The 23,637-nt window shown below is 50.2% G+C and overlaps 2 pseudogenes; both read right to left on the reverse strand.

Annotated features, from left to right (window-relative positions):
* LOC135405017 (zinc finger protein 11-like) overlaps positions 1 to 23,637 on the reverse strand; it is a 269,730-nt pseudogene that overhangs the window by 104,655 nt on the left and 141,438 nt on the right.
* Positions 2,496 to 7,976, reverse strand: LOC135405540 (ribosomal oxygenase 2-like; annotated as a pseudogene).

Raw genomic sequence — 23,637 nt, forward strand, 5'->3', positions numbered from 1 at the left:
TTAAAACAGGTTTTGGGGGCATTTGGGCATCAAAGGGGTCTGTGGGGGGAGGGGACTAAAGGGAAAATGAAGGTTAAGGGACATATGGGGAGGTTAAAGAGGTTTGGGGTGGAGATGAGGGCTGCACCAAGAGCAGCTGAGTCCTGAGACCTCCCCGGTGTCCTCAAGACCCTCTTGGTGTTCCTAATTCCCCCTTGACACTCCAAGACAACCCTGGTGTCTCTAATGTCCCCAGGGCCTCCCCATTGCCATTATTCCCCTCTTGACACCCCCAATTCCACTGGCCCCAAGCCCCATCCCTGATGTCCCCAACCCTCCATCGCACCCCAGGAGCCCCCCCTGGACTCTTTGACCCCAAAAATGCCCCCCCACACGCTCACAGAAAGGCCAAGGGCATCTGGGGACACGTTGGGGACAGTTGGGGGGCTTTGGGGGGCACTGGGTGATTACTGGAGGATACTGGGACACACTCGGGGGAACCAGAGGGCACTGGGAGGGACTAGAGGGTTACTGAGGGATTCTGGGAGGGCACTGGGAGGGACTTGGGAGTTACTGGGGGATTATCAGGACAGAGGGAGAGACACTGGCAGGTTACTGGGCCATACTGGGGGTTACTGGGTGCTCACTGGAACATCACTGGGCCATACTGGGGGGCAGTGGGAGGTCACTGGGACACACTGGGTGGTCACTGAGGGGTTACTGGGCCGTACTGAGGGGCACTGGGAACCCCTTACACGGATGTGGTACATCTCCCCCCCGGACTTTAGGGGGCACCCCCAGAACTCCTTCCCCTGGGGGCTGGGAGATCCCCTGAACCCCACTGCTGGGCTTTAGGGAACCCCCGGGCCCCAGTCCCTTGGGGTCTCTGTGTGCTGCGTGTTGGGGCTCTCTGGGGTTCGGGGGGGGCATTGGGATCCCCTTTCCCTGGGGTCGGTCCGCCGGGCCGGCAGGGGGCGCTGTGACGGGAGCGGTTATGGCGGGTCGCGGGTCATGCCGGCGGGTAACGTCGGCGCGCCTGCGCAGTGCAGCCAGGGCGCTGGGACAGCCCCACCCTCCCCACGCGGGTTCCAGGCCCCGCGCTCTGACCCTCGGGAACCCCCGAACCCCTCGGCTAAACCCTCCCGAGCCCTCCAGCCTTTCCACCCACAGCCGCGCTCCCCGCAGCCCCGAGCGGATCCCCAGAATCGCGCTCTCCGAGCGCAGCCTCACCTCCGCCGCTACCGCTGCCCCGCAGACAACATGGCGCTCTGCGCACGCCCCGCCTCTCGAGCCCCCGCCGCAGCCAATCAGCGCTCGGCCCGTCCCCGCCCCGTCCCTGCCGGCCCCGCCCTGTCGGGTGAGCGGGGCGGGCACGGCGGGAAAGCGGCGGGGGGGAAAGAGCGGGGGGGACCCCAAAGGGAGCGCGAGGGGCGGGGGGTCACCCCCAAAGGGGGCTGGGGGGAGCCGGGCTGTGAAGGGACTGCTTTTCCAAACTGCCCTGCTTATCCCACATGTGCACACTTCTCTCCTGCTGGGATCTGGCCCAGACAAACCTGAAAATACCTGGAAGTGCCACCTCCACCAGCACTTCCTCCACAGCTGCTTTCAAGGATTTCTCTTCAATTTGCCAAGGAAATGTTTCCAGATCATACTTCCATCTACAAGTCAGAACACCAGCCTGCACCAGGACTCCTGCTTGTTTTCCCTGCACTTGCTGACAGGAGGTGCAGAGGCAGGATGTCAGCACTTCATTACCAACAGCCTTAACGGGGCATGACTCCACTTTTTAACCTTGGAAGGAGAGCAGCTTTTCCTTTTCCTCTCCTGTTTTTTGGGGTTAGTTTTTTTTTACCTTCTGAAGAAAAGAACACATGTGTAAATTGAAATAATCTGAACCCAACTTTTAAGAAGACTGACACCTTTGAGCAGCTTCCTCTTAACCCTCTCTCCATGTTGGAGGAGTGGCCAGATGAAGAGTTACCAGCCCATCCTGGCTTCCAGAATGGCACAGCTGGTGGTTAGAGATTCATCTCACAGTTATCTAGAATATGCCCAAACTTGTTCTGCCCTTCCTAATTCCTAACTCAGACCAATGGCTCCAAACCCAGCATCTGGGAGGCTGATTAGGTTGGCAAGAACATTTCCCTGTGTGATAACAGTGTGGGCACAAGGACTGGGAGTGTGTCATAAGAAATCTGACTGGCATACATGGGGTAGGAGACAAAAAAAAACACAGATAAGCAGAAAATGTTTGCAAGGAAGAATTGGCAGCAAATCTGTCAGAAGATTAGTGCAGGTGACTATCAAATACAGGAGAAAATGTGATGAAAGGAGTAACTCATGACTCTTTATCTGAGCTATGAAATGAACAGTAACTTCAGCCACTGATGAGAGATTTTTTTAAATACAGAAGTGAGTTTGCAGTTGTAGCATTTTCCACATTAAAGCCTACAGCTGGTAAATAATAAAATAAGCAATTAAAAAGCAATCAAGCTTGCTGCATGAAAACCTCTCAAACAGGCTGCTTCAAACAACAACAGTCTTCTTGCTCCCCTCCTTCCCCCAAGCCCCAAAACTTCACCACATCTCAGGTCTGTACTACTCACACACATCACTGGCAGAGGAAAGCCACACAAAACAAAAGATAAAGAATAATTACTTGTTTTGGTAGGTACTGATGGTCACGTGTGTGGAATGGGAGGTCCCAAGAGGAGTGTCAGCTTGGTGGATGGTCCCTCTTGGGAAGTACAGGAAGTCACCTGGCTGCAAGAAAATTGATATATTTAGGGCACCAGGTCAAACCTTACTGCAGTCAGAGAAAATACTCTCTGAGCAGACAGTCTGACAATATATATCCTTTAGAATCACAAAATGGAGCAGTCCTGCAATGTACACTTTAAAAACATAAAGAACACTAAGCCAGAAGCTCAGAACCTTAAACTTTCCAACCTGCTGTCAATATTTGCTGAAAACGTGAAACAAGCTTTTTAACATCACAGAACACACAGACTCCCACTGAGCTGCAGGAAGAGGACAAAGAAGCAGCTGAGATGGACCTGCTGGCAACACAGTGGGCTGGCAGAGGAGCAGTGAAATGGGGATTTGGTCAGATCACATCAAAAGAAAAGGCTAGTATTCCACGAGAAAAGCCAAATATTCTATAAAAATGGTAATCTGTTACAATACTGTTGTCTGAGATTTTCAGTTAAAGCACTTAAAAAACAGGTACGACCTTCCTCCTCCTCCTCCCTATCTTTCTTCTCACCTATGTAAATTAAAACTCCACACTGAAAAAAAACTAGATAAGGAAAGTCAAGGCAAGAAAGGTGTAAAGCACATAAAATTGCCTCCAAGAAGGAAATAAAAGTTTACTTATGGCTTGTCCTGTAAACACCTATAGAGTTGGACAGCACAGTCAAAGAAAACTGCCTTCCTTACCAGAGTGGGGACTACACCAACCAAGAGTATTCTGAATTCTCTTCATTTGAAAGATGGAGAAAGGAAATATTCTAGAAAGATGTTTAGGGAGGAAATAGAGTCAAACAACAGCATCCCTCTCAGAGGCAGCCACAAAGAGACAACCAAACTTTGACACCAGCCACCCAGAAGAAATGGGTCACAGGAAGGGAACAACAGCAAACAGAAGAAAAATAAATTAAAAACTTGGATAACTTTTAAGCCCATCATTATTCCATAAAAATGAAAGGCACTGAAGTCTGGTCCAAAATATTCCAGAAATGAAAAAGGGAGCTGTAATTTACTAGACTTTGCATCACCCAGTACACGATGACGACTGAATATTCCCCTCTGTCAAACAACACAGCTCATGATGTCAGCATCCCATCCAATGGGTCACACTATTCCTAAAACACCTACACCATCCAACATGTCACACTATTCCTAAAACACCTACACCCAAATGCAGCTCTGCACACTGAGAAGAGCAGAGAGAGGCTCCAGAACAGGTCAAAAGGCAGAGAAACTCCTGAGGATTCCAACATGGAGCAGCACCACCAGCTGGACAAGTAACACTTCAAAAGCAGGTCAAACAGAACAGGACAAGCACCAGATTCCCTGCTGACACTCAGTAATCTTCATGAAATGTTCCTTTTATTCCAAAAATCAACCACCAACCAAACACTTGAATTTCACGTTTGGAAAAAGGAAGAGCAATTAATACAGCAAGTTTATATGGGGCTTGGTTCATGCTTTTCTTTATCAGCCAAGGATAAATATTTAAATCTCATTCACCAGAACAGTGACAATGTTCAGTGCAGCAGTAAGTCTCAGTGCACAGAAGGATTAGCCTGAGGGATTACAGGCAGCATGTAAAAGCATAAAAATGTTTTAGAACCATACACAAACCCAGTGTTTTTTCTGCACACAACTCCACAAACATGACCTAGGAGTCAGGGTGCCCAACCTGGAGAGTACTAGTCAATTTACAGAAATAACTGGGGGTTTTGGCCCATTATTTAAATACTAGAAGCAAAGGATACCTTTAAAAAAGGATACAGACAACTATCACCCAAATTTCTCGTGCTCGCAGTGTGCAAACCCTCCCCTCAGTTTCACAGCCACAATCACTGCCTTCAAGAAATGGACCACTTTTAACTTTTCTGGCAATCACAGCCCAGACCACCTAAGGCAATGAAATTCTCATACCTTTAATATGAACTCATGTGTGGGATTCCCAATCCTATCTTCTGATTCCACATCATATTCCCGAGCTAAAGGCACCCTTGGTTTATAGAGCCGCCAGTGCTTCTCGCCTTCCAGCTGAAGGATAAACACCTGCAAAAGACCATAAATCCAAATCCATAAGGAAGTAATTCCTTTCACATTCATTTTTAGATAGCTACAATTCAGAGAAATTTAAATTTGAACTAATTTTTTTTGTCTCTATTTAGAGACAACAGACAGAGGAGTTGTGAAGTGGGATCTGTTTTATCCTAAGGCAGGCATTTGGAAATCCCTGTTTCTCTCCAGCCACTTAAGTAAGTGCTAGAGAACTAACCCAAAAGGAACATCTGCCACACAAATAGCCAAAATTTCAGGTGAAAGAGGCTTATCCCCAACAGAGCATCAGAAACCTCCATAGGGTGCCCAATGGGGGTAGATGGCACGAGTTAGAAATGCTGGAGGTGAGGCTGCTGAATAACAAGGATAAGGAAAATGAAACTCCAGGTGTATTGAATGGAAATGAAAATATTAAAAAGCAAAATATACATATAAGGATTGGATTTTTTGATTTGGTTTAAGTGGGATAGTCCAATTTTTTCTTTATAACGCAGTGTATATTTGTATGTTTCTTTTAGAAGCTGATTTAAAATGCATTTGGACCACAGGAATTCATCATATCAGTAACTTCTTAAAAACAGCAGGACCAACAAGCACAACCAGTCTGCTGTTACAGTCCAGCTGAAGAAAGAGCAAGTACTTAGTAAAGGAAAAAGGACTTGTAAATTCTTGGGGCCTGAATGAAGTGAAAATGAAAAAACAGGTGCTAGAAAGCTTCTGCAGCTGGGAAAACAAACTTCTCTTTTTATCTAAGGGAAATACCAGGTCTGGAAAACCCAGTTTGCATGCTATTATGATTAGATATTACTATTAGTAAATTTTCAGCAAAAATATGTAAGAAAAACGACTACAAGGAAACACAAATAAAAAAACCCATTTTCCTATAATGTTTAGTGGGGGGGAGGGTTAGAAGCACACACACAACAGCAAACACTGCCATCAGCAAAAGCCCATGCACAATTTCACAGGCAAGGTTGTGCTGTCCTACCTCAACATCATCATAGTGAGGAGGAAGGCCCTGGGATCCCTGGGGAGGGATGTAAACATTGGACCCCACCAGAGACCCAAAGTAGCACTCCAGCTTCTCCTGAATCTTCCACAGCTCCTCCTGTAAAAAAAAAAAGATGCTGTTACTTGCTGAAGAGCTCAGCCAAGCCCAGCCCACATCCTCCCCATGGCTTGGGAAGAATGATCACATCAGGGACACAGAGGCTGGGAAGGAAGGTGCTCTGTACCAGTGTTTCTCCTGAAGGAGAGCACTGGAGATGCAAAGGGGATCTGCCATGAGAGTCATTGCTAAGCCAAAAAGTCTGGTGCCCCAACCTGGGTTTGTTCTCTTCCCTGTGCCATCTTTAGGCTGCACAACCAGACAGACAAGGCTGAACAGAGGAAAATAATCCCACAAACAGCAAAACACCATAAGACAATAAGCACATGCAGGACCTGCATTCTCTCACCAGAGAGAACATACAAAGGTTAGAGACCTTTCACCAGTTACTCCAATCATTTGGGAATATTCAAAACCAAACTTGACTCATCCACACCCCACATGTGACAGACAAGGCACCGAAGGGAAACAGCAGAACGTGCCAAGTACCAGATCCACACAAGTGCAGCTTGGCCATTAAAGCTGACAGCAGCCAGGAACACTATACCTGGGACTCAGCTTGTATTTGGGATCTTATTTGGGTCCCCCTCACAATTCAATTGTGTTGACACCTTCAAGACTACCTGAATCAAAGCACCTCCAAGAATCCAAGTCCTTTACACAACTGTGCAGCACCACTGTCTCGTTCTCAAACTCAAGGACTGAGAACACTCAGCTAAAATGGGCTGGTACCTTTCCAGGGTGCAATTCACTGGCAAGAACACTGGAAATACTTCACATGGTTTCACACCTTACCCTCCATTAAAGGGAAGTGGCTCAAAAGCCACAAAGTTTGCACAAGGAAACAGTGGGGCAGAAGGGATAATTTAAGCACAGATGCCTAATCATCAATTTTGTGCATTTGTTTTTGTTTCCAAACTTTTATGTGACAGAGCAAAATTTTAAAAAGAATATATTATTATACATATTATAGCATGAATCAGATTTTGTTCTTACTGCAGAGCAGTGAAACATGATGGACAGTGCAAAAGTATAAACTGTGTTTTAATACAGCTCATGTAAAGATTTCAGCAGGTCATCAATGTCAACCACTTGCCCTGGGGACAGAGATGAAGCCATGTCTAGTGCAACTCAAGCAAAACACACCACATTATTAAGCCAGCATCAATTATATCCAGTGAAACAATCCCACCTTAAATCTCTGAGGCTGATGAAACTCTATTGTTGCCTTTTTCTGGTCAAAATCCTTCTTCAGCTGCACGTAATTCACTTTGCCTTCTTTATTTAAAACCTTCTTCTTTCCATTCACACACTGCAGATATTCACATCTCGCCCATAGTACAGGCCCTGGCTGCACAGCTCCTTCAAGTCTGACAGCTGGAACAGGGACAGGCAGTAAGCAGCCACCAGGGGATCATTTCTCTGGCCGAGCAGTGGCTTTTGCTCCCAGTACTCCTTGAAAAACACCTCTTCTTTGATGGGGGAGATCAAGCTCCCGAAGAGGCTGTCTGGGTTCTCAAAACTCAGGACTGAGGGAGAACAAGCTGCTTCCAGCTTTGCTCGTTTACACTGTGCCTGTGTTTCTTTTCCCATTTCAGCATGCTTCCCTCCTTTCTTGGGCATGGTTCCTGTTCAAGAGGAGAGAGGACCAAAACAATCAACCAGCAACACAACCTCAAGAGCTCACGGGCCCAGAGCAACAACTCTTACCCTACCCAGTGGGATATCAGAGTATCCCGGGAACAGCTCTGGTTTCAGAGCCTCACTATTTGCTCCAAAGCATTAACAGTTTACAGAAGACAGGGAACATTGTTAGGCCTTCCTGTTGATGCTCTGTAATTACTACATTTACAAGTTTAAAACTTGTAAAATTTACCAGTTCAAGAACTAAAAGGCCAAGATTCTGCTTTCAGTCCTGTCGAGCTGTCAAACTTTGTTTATGTAGAACAAAAAGAATTCTTTCATACAAGCACAGACATTTCATTTTAAAGCTGGAAGTCATTTACTTTGTTTTTCCCAGGCAGAGAGTATGATTGTGTACCATTATGCCAAAATAAAGAAGTTGATCTACAAATGCTTTGGCTGCCAAATTCTCAGGAAAGTAAATGGGAAAATCAAGTAACGGTAGGTAACTGTGCAAGTCTGGAAAGCCAACACCTGAGAAGTTTGAACGTGCTGATGCCATAATTTCTAAGTAAAAATGACAGCTCTACTCCCTACACCCATTTGATAGGAAATGCTATCAATTTGTTGAGATACTTTTATTTACACAGATCCCGTATTTTGAAACTTAAACTCCAGTTCTGGTATTTACATGCAGCACTAAGTTCTTCTGTGCAGCAGGACACCCTTGCTGGCCCACTAACTCCTGGGCAGTGTTTCATCAGCAGCTCCTGCACAGCCTGTCCCTCAACAGTAACCGAGGGTCACCTCAGCCCTGCAGGAGGGAATTCACATCACCTCCTTCCTGAGAGAATGAACATTCCCAACTGCAGCACGAGGCAAGGGAATGCGTAAAAAATTAAAGACTGAAAATCAGTCCCTGACTGACAGCAAGATCTGAAGATGCTGCTGAAGGCACCAAGATCTAAAGCTGACATCCCCAAATGACAGCAACACGAATGCAACCAAGCCTGGATTAATAGTTTTGAATTCCAGACCTAAATCCATTGTACCAACCTCTCAGCTCATTCACACTGATTTAAAGAAGTTACATTCAGATATTTACTATTCATAGAACGCAGCTTCATTTACAACACGTGCTGTTCTGTAGCGTTCTGCTGGTTATTACAGCTGTTCCAAGCCCCCTGCCATGGGCAGGGATACCTTCCACAAGATCTAGTTGGTCAAAACCCCATCCAACAGGATCCAACCAGGCCTTGAGCACTGCCAGGGATGGGGCATCCACAGCTTCTCGGGGCAACCTGAGCCAATGCCTCACCACCCTCCAGCAGAAAAAAATTCTCCCTTACATTTAGTCTAAACCTAAACCGTTCAGCTTAAACCCCTTGCCCCTTGTCCTGCAGCTACAGGCCCTCATAAAAAGTCCCTCTCCATCTTTCTTGCACCACTTAAGTCCTGACAGGCTGCAAGGAGGTCTCCACAGAGACTTCTCCAGATTGAGCCATCCCAGCTCTCCCAGCCTGTCTCCGCAGCTGCTCCATCCCTCTCATCATCTTCCTGGCCTTCCCTGGACTTGATCCAACAGGTCTGTGCCCTTCTCACGCTGGGAGCTCCAGAGCTGGATGCAGCGCTCCAGGTGGAGAATCACCAGAGCGCGGCAGAGGGGCAGAACCCCCTCCCTCACCCACGGCCCGCTGAATGGGATGCAGGATACGCCCGGATTTCTGGGCTGGGAGCTCAGCGCCAGCTCAGCCCCAACTTTCCATCCACCAGCACCCCCAATTCCTTCCGTGCCGGGCTGGAGGACAAACCCCAGCGCAGAACCCCACACGGGAGCAGCTGCTCCCCGCCAGGGCTGTTCCCTCCCACACCACGGCAGCTCCCTGGGAAGCGGCGGGAATACCGCCGGGCACAGCGGGAATAGCGCCGGGCACAGCGGGAATACCGCCGGGCACAGCGGGAATACCGCCGGGCACTGCGGGAACACCGCCGGGCACAGCGGGAATAGCGCCGGGCACAGCGGGAACACCGCCGGGCACAGCGGGAATATCGCCGGGCACAGCGGGAATACCGCCGGGCACGGCGGGAATACCGCCGGGCACGGCGGGAATAGCGCCGGGCACAGCGGGAATACCGCCGGGCACAGCGGGGATACCGCCGGGCACAGCGGGAATCCCGCCGGGCACAGCGGGAATACCGCCGGGCACAGCGGGAATACCGCCGGGCACAGCGGGAACACCGCCGGGCACAGCGGGAATACCGCCGGGCACAGCGGGAACACCGCCGGGCACAGCGGCTCCGAGGACACGCGGTGTCCCCGCTCCCCCCTCCCGGCTCCCGCCGCCTCCATCCAGCCCCTTCCCGTCCCGCGGCCCCGCACTCACCCGGGCAGGAGGGAGGATCGCGTGGGATCGGGGCGGGCCGGGATGGATCGGGGCGGGCAGGGGAGGCGAGGCCAGGCAGGATGTGCCGGCTGGAAGCGGGAGGCGGTCCTGCCGCGCTGGGAGTCACGGGAGGAGCCGCTTCCGGGCGGCCAGTAGGAAATCCGGCGGCATTCCAGTGTCATTCCAGTGGGTATTCCAGTGGGAACGCAGCAGCACTAAGGTTAATCAATCTGCTTCATACAACGGTGCCTGGGCTTCAGCTGCGTTATTTATTTTTTTTTCCTGGACCAAAAATCTTCTTCTAGAGTCTCCCTGAGTCTCCCTCAAAGAAAACTTTGGAATCCTCACCGAGCACGTGAAAACTTCCAGAAATATTTTTAGATGCCTGTTAATGGTTTGGTTTACGTTGGCTAATGATGTCAGAAACAAAAGAAAATGTTAGGTAGGCTTTGCTGAAGCTTTGTTCTTGTGTACTGGCTTGAAGGATACGAAGCAGAACTAGCAGAAATAAAAAAGGTGGATTTTGGAAACCTCAGCAGCCTTAGAGTGCACGGCTGATGTTGGTACAAAGTTACACTGCCATAAGTGTAACTAGAAGGACCTTTCAATGACAGGTAAGAGAGGGGACTGTGTCCTGTCAACAACTTAAGGAGGGAGAATAACAGAGCCTTGCACATCTCCAACACCAGTTCAAATCCTTCCCTTTACGGAAAGTGGTTTTCAGTCTTGTTCCTCCTCACAGTGTGGTTGTTACACAGTCATAACTTCTGCTTCCCTGGCACTAGCTGGATCCTTTGGAACAAATGTCCTGATTCCAGTGGGTTCTGCATTCATGGATGCATCCAGCAAGTTCCTGTGTGCTGAGCAGAGAAAGTGGCAAAGTATAATATATAGAAAAGGGGGATGGAGGAGAGAAAAAGGCAAACGCTGCTCATACTGTTCAGTCCTTGTTCCTTTACCACCTGGACCGCTCTGTCGCCAGCTGACCAAAATATCATGGTCACTTGAACATGAAATAAGGATTAATCAGCATGTGGCTGGGTTACCAGCAGAGAGATTTTGCCAGGGGTGAACCTGCAGCTGTCCTAATTGTAGAAATGTGTACAAATTAGATAAAAAAATTTAAGTTTCTCTAGAAAGCTTTTTTTTTCATAGGCCTGTGAGTTTCAAAGAAAAAGAAGACAATCTCCACTTTCTAATTCTGAGTTCATCACTACATCCCTCAACATCCAGGACATTTTGCAAAACTTATTAAACTTCAAATATTTTAATGTAAATGCTCACCAATAGTTGGGATATTCAAAGTGAAAAATAGGTCACTGTCATGAAATTCTCTTTATTTCTTTCATGAGAATTAGCAAGCTTTGAAGAAGGAAGTAGTTCTCCAGACTTAAAAGGTTGCATCACCTAAATTAACACTCACAGGATGTTTTCTCACTACAGATGGGCGTACCAGCAGATGCTAAAAATAGAGAGGCCACATCCTGCACCTCAGCCGGTCACAGACACCATTAAAAGATGTTATTTCTGTTCCAAAAATCCACAAAGTACCTCAGCCTAACTGCCTGAACACCATCAGGGTGAATACTAAAACAAATACACATTTACATAATGGCTGTGGTGTTTTTAATTTGCTGTGGGACATAAACCCCACACATCTGACCGGTGGTGCTGGACAAGATCGTCCAGTGACGAAGGCAAGTGCTTCCAACTCCAGGGCTGTCTCTTGAGCCGCCTCTAGAGTAGAATATCAGGGAATATCTCCGCATCTCTGTTCCGTCCTGCGATAGCCTCCATCCCTTCCCCAAGCTCTGGCAGTCCTGGTGGACTGCAGGCAGATTAGCCTCTGCCTAAGGGACAAAATCCAGCCTATACGGCAAGGACTTCAAGTATTTCAGTTTTGAGCCAGTAGGGCACTGCAGTACTGTTGTGTAAACACTAAATAAGGACAAGGGGAAGGAAGAAAATAGAAACTTTTTTTTTTTTGGTTGCAAATAGGTTTTTTTCACGTGGGGTGAGGGTGGATATTTGGGAAAGGTTCTTCCCTCCGAGGGTGGTTGGCACTGGACCAGGCTCCCCAGGGCAGTGGTCACAGCACCAAGGCTGGCAGAGTTCAGGCACACGGTGTGACTCTTGGGGTCGGTGCTGTGCCGGGCAAAGGCTTGGACTCGACGCTCCTCGTGGGTCCCTTCCACCTCAGCATGTTCTGTGATGGTGCGATGAGTTCCCTCTCTTTCAACACTTTTGTTCTTTTCAGGGCTCCTCGCTGCCCGGGGCCCGAAGCCCGCCTTCCGCGCGCCTGCTTCCCTGCCCGTTGTGGCGGCCGCAGCCAGGCGCTGAGTGCCCGCTCCCGGGCGGGCACGGCCGCTCGCTCCAGGAGTGGGGGGGCAGCGCCGGCGCCCCGAGGATTCCCGGGATTCCCTCGGCGGTTTCCAGGCAACGCTGCCCGCGCGCTCCTCGCTCCAGGGCCGAACGTGCGCAGCCAATGGGAGGCGGCGGAGTGGGCGGGGCGAGGCGGGGATTGGGCGGGGCGGGGGCGGGGCCGAGAGGGGCGGTTGGTGGGGTTTGGGTGGGAGCGGGCGGGGCCGGGAGCGGGAGCGCTGCTGCTGAGCGACCCCCGGGCAGCGACCCCCGGGCAGCGGCCCCAAGACCCCCGGTGAGTGGTCCCCGGTGCGCGGCCCCGGGGGAGGGACCCCCGTGCGCGGCCCCCCGGCGAGTGGCCGCTGGTGAGCGACCCCCGGTGAGCGACCCCCAGTAAATGACACCCGGTGAGCGACTCGCGGGAAGAAGCCCCGGTAAGTGACCCCTGCGGAGGGACCCTCGGTGCGCGGCCCCCAGGGGTGTCTGTCCGGGGCTGGGCGCGTTCCTTCCCCGTGCAGAGCCGAGCGGGGCCGTGGCGGGAGCGGGGCCGGAGCGGAGCCGGCCGGGGGGGCAGAGGGGAGCCCTGAGCCGCCTTCTGCCGAGGGGGCTGCTGGAAAGGAGCCTGCGCTGGGAGGAGCGGGGGACGTGGCCCGAGGCTGAGGCAGGGGAGCTTCAGGTCAGCTCCTGGAGAAAGGTTTCTCCCTGTGTTTTTCGGGGGGGGCTCGGGCACTGCAGTGGGTTGCCCAGGCGGAGCCAGCACCCCGGCAGGTGTTTCAGAGGCGCCTGCATCTGGCCATGGCTGACACGCTTTAGTGGTTTGGGGGTTGCTGGGGCAGTGCTGGACTGACAGATGGACTTGATGGAATCATGGAACATGCTGAGTTGGGAGGGTCCCACCGACACCGTGGAGTCCAGCTCCTGAGTTTTAGGCACCACTAAAGGAACTGAATCTGCATCGAGCTGTTTGGCTCCAAAACCTCTTCTGCCCCTAGTGTACACTGCCAAGTAAAACAAAACAGACCGTGCAAAATAGAGGCCTGTGTTCCCCCCAAAGGGAAGGCAGGCATTTACAAACCGGGACAATAAATCAAAGCTCAGAACATACGTTCATGGTCCCCACAGTTGTATGACACATCAAACCAGTCCGCTGTTACCCATGTAGAACTCTCATCAGGAACCCCAAACTTTCTTGTGTGTATTTGTATAGATATGTATATATACACATACCTATGTATGGATATCTATTTGTGTGTATCTCTGTAAGATTCTGTATCTTTGAATGTGATATTGGAATGCTATTGTTGTGTGGCAACAAGTGGACTTAAAAGGTTACAAGACTTTAGGAGATCACCTTTCTGCTTGTGGGTTCTATTTTTTAAAGAAGGTAACAAAAAAAGAACTCTTTAGCCAAATATAAGTTAAGGGCTCCTCGCTGCCCGGGGCCCGAAGCCCGCCTTCCGCGCGCCTGCTTCCCTGCCCGTTGTGGCGGCCGCAGCCAGGCGCTGAGTGCCCGCTCCCGGGCGGGCACGGCCGCTCGCTCCAGGAGTGGGGGGGCAGCGCCGGCGCCCCGAGGATTCCCGGGATTCCCTCGGCGGTTTCCAGGCAACGCTCCCCGCGCGCTCCTCGCTCCAGGGCCGAACGTGCGCAGCCAATGGGAGGCGGCGGAGTGGGCGGGGCGAGGCGGGGATTGGGCGGGGCCGAGAGGGGCGGTTGGTGGGGTTTGGGTGGGAGCGGGCGGGGCCGGGAGCGGGAGCGCTGCTGCTGAGCGACCCCCGGGCAGCGACCCCCGGGCAGCGACCCCCGGGCAGCGACCCCCGGGCAGGGACCCCCGGGCAGCGGCCCCCGGGCAGCGACCCCCAGACCCCCGGCGAGTGGTCCCCGGTGCGCGGCCCCGGGGGAGGGACCCCCCGTGCGCGGCCCCCGGCGAGTGGCCGCTGCTGAGCGGCTCCCAGTAAGTGACAGCCGGTGAGCGACTCGCGGTGAACAAGCCCCGGTAAGTGACCCCTGCGGAGGGACCCCCGGGGAGCGACCCGCGGTGAACAACCCCTGGCAAGTGACCCCCGGGCAGGGACCCCCGGTGCGCGGCCCCCGGGGGTGTCTGTCCGGGGTGGGCGCGTTCCTTCCCCGTGCAGAGCCGAGCGGGGCCGTGGCGGGAGCGGGGCCGGAGCGAAGCCGGCCGGGGGGGCAGAGGGGAGCCCTGAGCCGCCTTCTGCCGAGGGGGCTGCTGGAAAGGAGCCTGCGCTGGGAGGAGCGGGGGACGTGGCCCGAGGCTGAGGCAGGGGAGCTTCAGGTCAGCTCCTGGAGAAAGGTTTCTCCCTGTGTTTTTCGGGGGGGCTCGGGCACTGCAATGGGTTGCCCAGGCGGAGCAGTCTACACTGCCAAGTAAAACTGAACAGACCGTGCAAAATAGAGGCCTGTGTTCCCCCCAAAAGGAAAGGCAGGCAGTTACAAACCAGGACAGTAAATCAAAGCTCAGAGCTTACATTCATGGTCCCCACAGTTGTATGACACATCAAACCAGTCCTCTGTTCATTACCCGTGTAGAACTCTCATCAGGAACCCCAAACTTTCTTGTGTGTATTTGTATAGATATGTAGAGATATGTACAGGTAGATAGATATACATACATAGATATGTATAGGTATATATTTGTGTGTATCTCTAAGATTCTGTATCTTTGGATGTGATATTGGCATGCTATTGTTGTGTGGCAACAGGTGGACTTAAATGGTTACAAGACTTTAGGAGATCACCTTTCTGCTTATGGGTCCTATTTTTTAAAGAAGGTATCAAGAAAAGAACTCTTTAGCCAAATATAAGTTAAGACCTTAATCAGAGCAAATGTATTGATTTTTATTTCCAATTGTACAACAAGTCATTCAGCTATTTGCATACTCTAAAGCTGGGTTGGAAACTTCTCCCTCAGAAATAAGACAAACTGTTTTCCGAGGCTGTTACTGACAGCCATGGCAGAGTTTCCAATAACAACTCCCCATTCTTGAAATGCAAAACCTGAAAAATGAAACAAGCATTAACCTGGAATTCTTGTTGCCAGCACTGATCTGGACAGAAGTTATTAGAGAGTGGAGCAAAGCTAGCACCACAAACAACCTTGGGCTCTGCATTTGTTGGTCATGGCAACAAAGTTTTGCTTTTCAACCCATCTACTAAGGAAACCTTGGCAGAACTGTGAGCTTATAACACTACTTTTCTTAAGAAGTTAGGAGGCCTTAATCCAGTGTACACAGATGAGACCCTGAAATAGGAGAGAGGCCAGTTGCTGATGATCAGTGCAGATGAGGAATCAGCTCTGCTGAGTAGACTTCAAGCTTTGTGATTTTTACAAGTGGACTATTTCAAATCTGTTGTAGAAGAAACAGTCTTTTCTGTTTGATCAACTTTCCACTTTCAGAATACTGGAGTTTATCCCTCAAATTCAGCCTGTAGTTTCAAAAGATAAAAATCCTTACAGGAAACCTTTCAGCCTCAGTAGCCAATTGCAACATGCCCAGGGAAGTTCAGCAACAGCACCATTCATTAAATGAACTGTTCTGGACCAGCCATCCCAGAGAGATTGATCTCCAGTGCTAAACCCCATAGAGTGCCAAGTGCCATAAGAGCTGATTTTTGGCTTCGCTGAGATTCTCTCTGGTTTCCTTTGGTGTAGCTGGCACATCTGGAGCAAAGGGTCTGGGCAAAAGTACATCCTTAGAAGGTTCCAGTACAAATCATGTGACAAGATTAGCAATTTCTCTAACTGAGGAAGTATATTAGATACAGGAATGCATTTTTCTACCTCCTCTTTCCGCACTGCTACTGTATTCCTTCATCATGCCCTGTGAGCAGTCCCAGTGTTCTGTGATTGACGCCATAAGGGACTTGCTAACAGGGAACAAACACCTCCGAGACAAAAGGTGCCACCACAGGAAGCTCTTGCTGCACAAGAAGTGCCCAGGCTGCCACAACGACTGCACGTGAAGCCAAAGGATCCAGACTTTCTTTACTGGGGGAAAGGGTTGCTGATTCCCTTTTTTCAGCCCTGCTCTGCAATGGCCGGGCCCACCTTTTGAAAAATTCAATACAAATGAGATTCCTGCCAGACAAAAGGTGCCACCACAGAAACCTCTTGCTACCCAAGAAGTGACCAGACTTTCCCACACAGTGCACCTCAAAGCCAAAGCTTCCAGACATTCATTCCTTAGGAAAAGAGCTGCTGTTCCCTTTTTTCAGCCCTGCTCTGCAATGGCCGGTCCCACCTCCTGGAAAATTCAATCCAAATGAAGATTCCTTCCAAACAAAAGTTGCCACCACAGAAAACTCTTGCTGCCCAAGAAGTGCCCAGGCTGCCCCACCAACTGAACCTCAAAGCCAAACCTTCCAGACTATTTTTCCTGAGGGAAAGGGCTGCTAATTCCCTTTTTTTTAGCCCACTACTGAATAGGCCAAAGGAACGCCCAAAATAGATTCCAGATAAAGATTCCTGCCAGACAAAAGGTGCCAGCACAGGAAGCTCTTGCTGCCCAAGAAGTGCCCAGGCTGCCCAAACAACAGCGCCTCCAAGCCAAAGCTTCCAGACATTTTTTCCTGGTGGAAAGAGCTGCTGTTCCCTTTTTTCTGCCCTGTTCTGCAATGGCCGGTCGCACCTCCAGAAAGGTCTTGCTGCCCAAAAAGTGCCCAGGCTACCCCATCAACTACACCTGAAGCCAAAGGATCCAAACTTTTTTTCCTGGAGGAAAGAGCTGCTGTTCCCTTTTTTCTGCCCTGCGCTGCAATGGCCGGTCCCACCTTTTGAAAAATTCAATACAAATGAAGATTCCTGCCAGACAAAAGGTGCCACCACAGAAATACCTTTGCTAAAAAAGAAGTGCCCAGGTTGCACCACCTATATCTAAAGGCAAAGGTTCCAGACTTTTTTCCTGGTGGAAAGAGCTGCTGTTCCCTCTTTTCTGCCCTGCTCTGCAATGGCTGGTCCCACCTGCTGAAAAATTGAATGCAAAGGAAGATTCCTGCCAGACAAAAGGTGCCACCACAGAAAGTCTTCCTGCCCAAGAAGTGCCCAGGCTGCCCCAATAACTGCACCTGAAGCCAAAGCTTCTAAACTTCTTTTCCTGGTGGAAAGAGCTGCTGTTCCCTTTTTTCAGCCCTGCGCTGCAATGGCCGGTCCCACCTCCTGAAAAACTGAATCCAAATGAAGATTGCTGCCAGACAAAAGGTGCCACCACAGAACGTCTTGCTGCCCAAAAAGTGCCCAGGCTGCCCCAATAACTGCACCTGAAGCCAAAGCTTCCAGACTTCTTTTCCTTAGGGAAAGAGCTGCTGTTCCCTTTTTTCAGCCCTGCGCAGCAATGGCCAGTACCACCTCCTGGAAAATTAATCCAACTGAAGATTCCTACCAGACAAACGTTGCCACCACAGAAAGCTCTTGCTGCCCAAGAAATGCCCAGGCTGCCCCAAGAACTGCACCTCAAAGCCAAAGCTTCCAGACATTTTTTCCTGGTGGAAAGAGCTCCTGTTCCCTTTTTTCAGCCCTGCGCTGCAATGACTTGTTCCACCTCCTAAAAAATTTATCTCAGCTGAAGAGTCCTGCCAGACAAAAGGTGCCACCACAGTAAACACTTCCTGCCCAAGAAGTGCCCAAGCCGCGCCAAAAACTACACCTGAAGCCAAAGGATCCAGACATTTTTTCCTGGTGGAAAGAGCTGCTGTTCCCTTTTTTCAGCCCTGTACTGCAACGGCCTGTCCCACCTTCTGGAAAATTGAATCCACCTGAAGATTCCTGTCAGACAAAAGGTGCCACCACAGGAAGCTCTTGCTGCCCAAGAAGTGCCCAGGCTGCCCCAACAACTGCACCTCAAAGCCAAAGCTTCCAGACATTTTCCTGGTGGAAAGAGCTGCTGTTCCCTTTTTTCTGCCCTGCGCTGCAATGGCCGGTCCCACCTCCTCAAAAATTCAATCCAGCTGAAGATTCCTGCCAGACAAAAGGTGCCACCACAGAAAGCTCTTGCTGCCCAAGAAGTGCCCAGGCTACCCCAACATCTGCACCTGAAGCCAAAGCTTCCAGCCTTTTTTTCCTGGTGGAAAGAGCTGCTGTTCCCTTTTTTCTGCCCTACGCTGTAATGGCCGGTCCCAACTCCTGAAAACTTCAATCCAAATGAAGATTCCTGCCAGACAAAAGGTGCCACCACAGGAAGCTCTTCCTGCCCAAGAAGTTCCCCGCCTGCACGAACTACACCTTAAGCCAAAGCTTCCATCTATTTTTTCCTGGTGGAAGGAGATGCTGTTCCCTTTTCTGTGCCCTGCGCTGCAATGACCGGTCCCACCTCCTGAAAAATTGAATCCAACTGAAGATTGCTGCCAGACAAAAGGTGCCACCACAGAAAATTCTTGCTGCCCAAGAAGTGCCCAGGCTGCCCCACCAAATGAACCTCAAAGTCAAACCTTCCAGACTTTTTTTTCCTGATGGAAAGAGCTGCTAATTCCCTTTTTTTTGGCCCACTCCTGAATAGGTCAAAGTAACACCCAAAATAGACTCCAGATAAAGATTCCTGCCAGACAAAAGGTGCCAGCACAGGAGGCTCTTCCTGCCCAAGAAGTGCCCAGGCTGCGCAAAAACTGCACCTCAAAGCCAAAGCTTCCAGACATTTTTTTCTTGTGGAAAGAGCTGCTGTTCCTTTTTTTCTGCCCTGCGCTGCAATGGCCGGTCCCACCTCCTGAAAACTTCAATCCAAATGAAGATTCCTGCTAGACAAAAGGTGCCACCACAGAAAGTTCTTGCTGCCCAAGAAGTGCCCAGACTACCCCAACAACTGCACCTCAAATCCAAAGCTTCCAGCCTTTTTTTCCTGGTGGAAAGAGCTGCTGTTACCTTTTAGATGCCCTGTGCTGCAATGGCCTGTCCCACCTTCTGGAAGATTGAATCCAAATAAAGATTCCTACCAGACAAAAGTTGCCACCACAGAAAACTCTTCCTGCCCAAGAGGTGCCCAGGCTGCCCCAACAACTGAACCTCAAAGTCAAACCTTCCAGACTTTTTTTCCTGAGGGAAAGGGCTGCTAATTCCCTTTTTTTTAGCCCACTCCTAAATAGGTCAAAGTAACATCCAAAATAGACTCCAGATGAAGATTCCTGCCAGACAAAAGTTGCCACCACAGGAAGCTCTTTACTGCCCAAGAAGTGCCCAGGCTGCCCCAAGAACTGCACCTCAAAGCCAAAGGATCCAGCCTTTTTTTCCTGGTGGAAAGAGCTGCTGTTCCCTTTTTTCAGGCCTGCGCTGCAATGGCCGGTCCCACCTCCTGGAAAAATTTACTCCAAATGAAGATTCCTGCCAGACAAAAGGTGCCACCAAAGAAAACACTTCCTGCCCAAGAAGTGCCCAGGCTGCCCCAACATCTACACCTGAAGCCAAAGCTTCCAGACTTTTTTTCCTGGTGGAAAGAGCTGCTGTTCACTTTTTTCAGCCCTGCTCTGCAATGGCCGGTCCCGCCTCCTGGAAAATTGAATCCACCTGAAGATTCCTGCCAGACAAAAGGTGCCACCACAGAAAGTTCTTGCTGCCCAAGAAGTGCCCAGGCTGCCCCAACAACTACACCTGAAGCCAAAGCTTCCAGACTTTTTTTCCTGGTGGAAAAAACTGCTGTTCCCTTTTTTCAGCCCTGTACTGCAACGGCCTGTCCCACCTCCTGGAAAATTGAATCCACCTGAAGATTCCTGCCAGACAAAAGGTGCCACCACAGGAAGCTCTTCCTGCCCAAGAAGTTCCCCACCTGCACGAACTACACCTTAAGCCAAAGCTTCCATCTATTTTTTCCTGGTGGAAGGAGATGCTGTTCCCTTTTCTGTGCCCTGCGCTGCAATGACCAGTCCCACCTCCTGAAAAATTGAATCCAACTGAAGATTGCTGCCAGACAAAAGGTGCCACCACAGAAAGCTCTTGCTGCCCAAGAAGTGCCCAGGCTACCCCAACATCTGCACCTGAAGCCAAAGCTTCCAGACTTTTTTTCCTGGTGGAAAGAGCTGCTGTTCCCTTTTTTCTGCCCTGCGCTGTAATGGCCGGTCCCAACTCCTGAAATCTTCAGTCCAAATGAAGATTCCTTCCAAACAAAAGGTGCCACCACAGAAAGCTCTTCCTCCCAAGAAGTGCCCAGGCTGCCCCAACAACTGAAGCTCAAAGTCAAACCTTCCAGACTATTTTTCCTGAGGGAAAGGGCTGCTAATTTTTTTTTTTTTTAGCCCACTCATGAATAGGTCAAAGTAACATCCAAAATAGACTCCAGATAAAGATTCCTGACAGACAAATGTCTTACCACAGAAAGCTCTTTGCTGCCCAAGAAGTGCCCAGGCTGCCCCAACAACTGCACTTCAAAGCCAAAGCTTCCAGCCTTTTTTTCCTGGTGGAAAAGAGCTGCTGTTCCCTTTTTGCAGGCCTGCGCTGCAATGGCCGGTCCCACCTCCTCAAAAATTGAATCCAACTGAAGATTCCTGCCAGACAAAAGGTGCCACCACAGAAAGTTCTTGCTGCCCAAGAAGTGCCCAGGCTGCCCCAACAACTACACCTGAAGCCAAAGCTTCCAGACTTTTTTTCCTGGTGGAAAAAACTGCTGTTCCCTTTTTTCAGCCCTGTACTGCAACGGCCTGTCCCACCTTCTGGAAAATTGAATCCAACTGAAGATTCCTGCCAGACAAACGTTGCCACCACAGGAAGCTCTTGCTGCCCAAGAAGTGCCCAGGCTGCCCCAACAACTGCACCTCAAAGCCAAAGCTTCCAGAGTTTTTTTCCTGATTGAAGGAGCTGCTGTTCCGTTTTTTTTTGCCCTGTGCTCCAATGGCCGGTCCCACCTCCTGAAAAACTGAATCTAAATGAAGATCCTTGCCAGAGAAAATGTGCCACCACAGAAAGGTCTTCCTGCCCAAGAAGTGCCCAGGCTGCGCAAAAACTGCACCTCAAAGCCAAAGCTTCCAGACATTTTTTCCTGGTGGAAAGAGCTGCTGTTCCTTTTTTTCTACCCTGTGCTGCAATGGCCTGTCCCACTTTCTGGAAAATTGAATCCAAATAAAGATTCCTGCCAGACAAAAGGTGCCACCACAGAAAGTTCTTGCTGCCCAAGAAGTGCCCAGGGTGCCCCACCAACTACACCTGAAGCCAAAGCTTCCAGACATTTTTTCCTTAGGAAAAGAGCTGCTGTTCCCTTTTGGCAGGCCTGCGCTGCAATGGCCAGTCCCACCTCCTCAAAAATTCAATCCAACTGAAGATTCCTGCCAGACAAAAGGTGCCACCACAGAAAGTTCTTGCTGCCCAAGAAGTGCCCAGGCTGCCCCAACAACTACACCTGAAGCCAAAGCTTCCAGACTTTTTTTCCTGGTGGAAAAAGCTGCTGTTCCCTTTTTTCAGCCCTGTACTGCAACGGCCTGTCCCACCTTCTGGAAAATTGAATCCACCTGAAGATTCCTGCCAGACAAAAGGTGCCACCACAGGAAGCTCTTGCTGCCCAAGAAGTGCCCAGGCTGCCCCAACAACTGCACCTCAAAGCCAAAGCTTCCAGAGTTTTTTTCCTGATTGAAGGAGCTGCTGTTCCCTTTTTTTTTGCCCTGTGCTCCAATGGCCGGTCCCACCTCCTGAAAAACTGAATCTAAATGAAGATCCTTGCCAGAGAAAATGTGCCACCACAGAAAGGACTTCCTGCCCAAGAAGTGCCCAGGCTGCGCAAAAACTGCACCTCAAAGCCAAAGCTTCCAGACATTTTTTCCTGCTGGAAAGAGCTGCTGTTCCTTTTTTTCTGCCCTGCGCTGCAATGGCCGGTCCCACCTCCTGAAAACTTCAATCCAAATGAAGATTCCTGCCAGACAAAAGGTGCCACCACAGAAAGTCTTGCTGCCCAAGAAGTGCCCAGGCTGCCCCAACAACTGCACCTCAAAGCCAAAGCTTCCAGACTTTTTTCCTGGTGGAAAGAGCTGCTGTTCCTTTTTTTCTGCCCTGCGCTGCAATGGCCAGTCCCACCTCCTGAAAACTTCAATCCAAATGAAGATTCCTGCTAGACAAAAGGTGCCAGCACAGGAAGCTCTTGCTGCCCAAGAAGTGCCCAGGGTGCCCAACAACTGCACCTCAAAGCCAAAGCTTCCAGCCTTTTTTTCCTGGTGGAAAGAGCTGCTGTTCCCTTTTGGATGCCCTGCGCTGCAATGGCCGGTCCCACCTTCTGGAAGATTGAATCCAAATAAAGATTCCTACCAGACAAAAGTTGCCACCACAGAAAACTCTTCCTGCCCAAGAGGTGCCCAGGCTGCCCCAACAACTGAACCTCAAAGTCAAACCTTCCAGACTATTTTTCCTGAGGGAAAGGGCTGCTAATTCCCTTTTTTTTAGCCCACTCCTGAATAGGTCAAAGTAACATCCAAAATAGACTCCAGATAAAGATTCCTGCCAGACAAAAGTTGCCACCACAGGAAGCTCTTTACTGCCCAAGAAGTGCCCAGGCTGCCCCAAGAACTGCACCTCAAAGCCAAAGGATCCAGACTTTTTTTCCTGGTGGAAAGAGCTGCTGTTCCCTTTTTTCAGGCCTGCGCTGCAATGGCCGGTCCCACCTCCTGGAAAAATTTACTCCAAATGAAGATTCCTGCCAGACAAAAGGTGCCACCAAAGAAAACACTTCCTGCACAAGAAGTGCCCAGGTTGCCCCAACATCTACACCTGAAGCCAAAGCTTTCAGACTTTTTTTCCTGGTGGAAGGAGATGCTGTTCCCTTTTCTGTGCCCTGCGCTGCAATGGCCGGTCCCACCTCCTGGAAAATTGAATCCAACTGAAGATTGCTGCCAGACAAAAGGTGCCACCACAGAAAGCTCTTGCTGCCCAAGAAGTGCCCAGGCTACCCCAACATCTGCACCTGAAGCCAAAGCTTCCAGCCTTTTTTTCCTGGTGGAAAGAGCTGCTGTTCCCTTTTTTCTGCCCTGCGCTGTAATGGCCGGTCCCAACTCCTGAAAACTTCAGTCCAAATGAAGATTCCTTCCAAACAAAAGGTGCCACCACAGAAAGCTCTTCCTCCCAAGAAGTGCCCAGGCTGCCCCAACAACTGAACCTCAAAGTCAAAGCTTCCAGACTATTTTTCCTGAGGGAAAGGGCTGCTAATTTTTTTTTTTTTTAGCCCACTCATGAATAGGTCAAAGTAACATCCAAAATAGACTCCAGATAAAGATTCCTGACAGACAAATGTCTTACCACAGAAAGCTCTTTGCTGCCCAAGAAGTGCCCAGGCTGCCCCAACAAATGAACCTCAAAGTCAAACCTTCCAGACTTTTTTTTCCTGATGGAAAGAGCTGCTAATTCCCTTTTTTTTGGCCCACTCCTGAATAGGTCAAAGTAACACCCAAAATAGACTCCAGATAAAGATTCCT

This window comes from Pseudopipra pipra, chromosome W (genome assembly GCF_036250125.1).
Source record: "Pseudopipra pipra isolate bDixPip1 chromosome W, bDixPip1.hap1, whole genome shotgun sequence".
Lineage (NCBI taxonomy): Eukaryota > Metazoa > Chordata > Aves > Passeriformes > Pipridae > Pseudopipra > Pseudopipra pipra.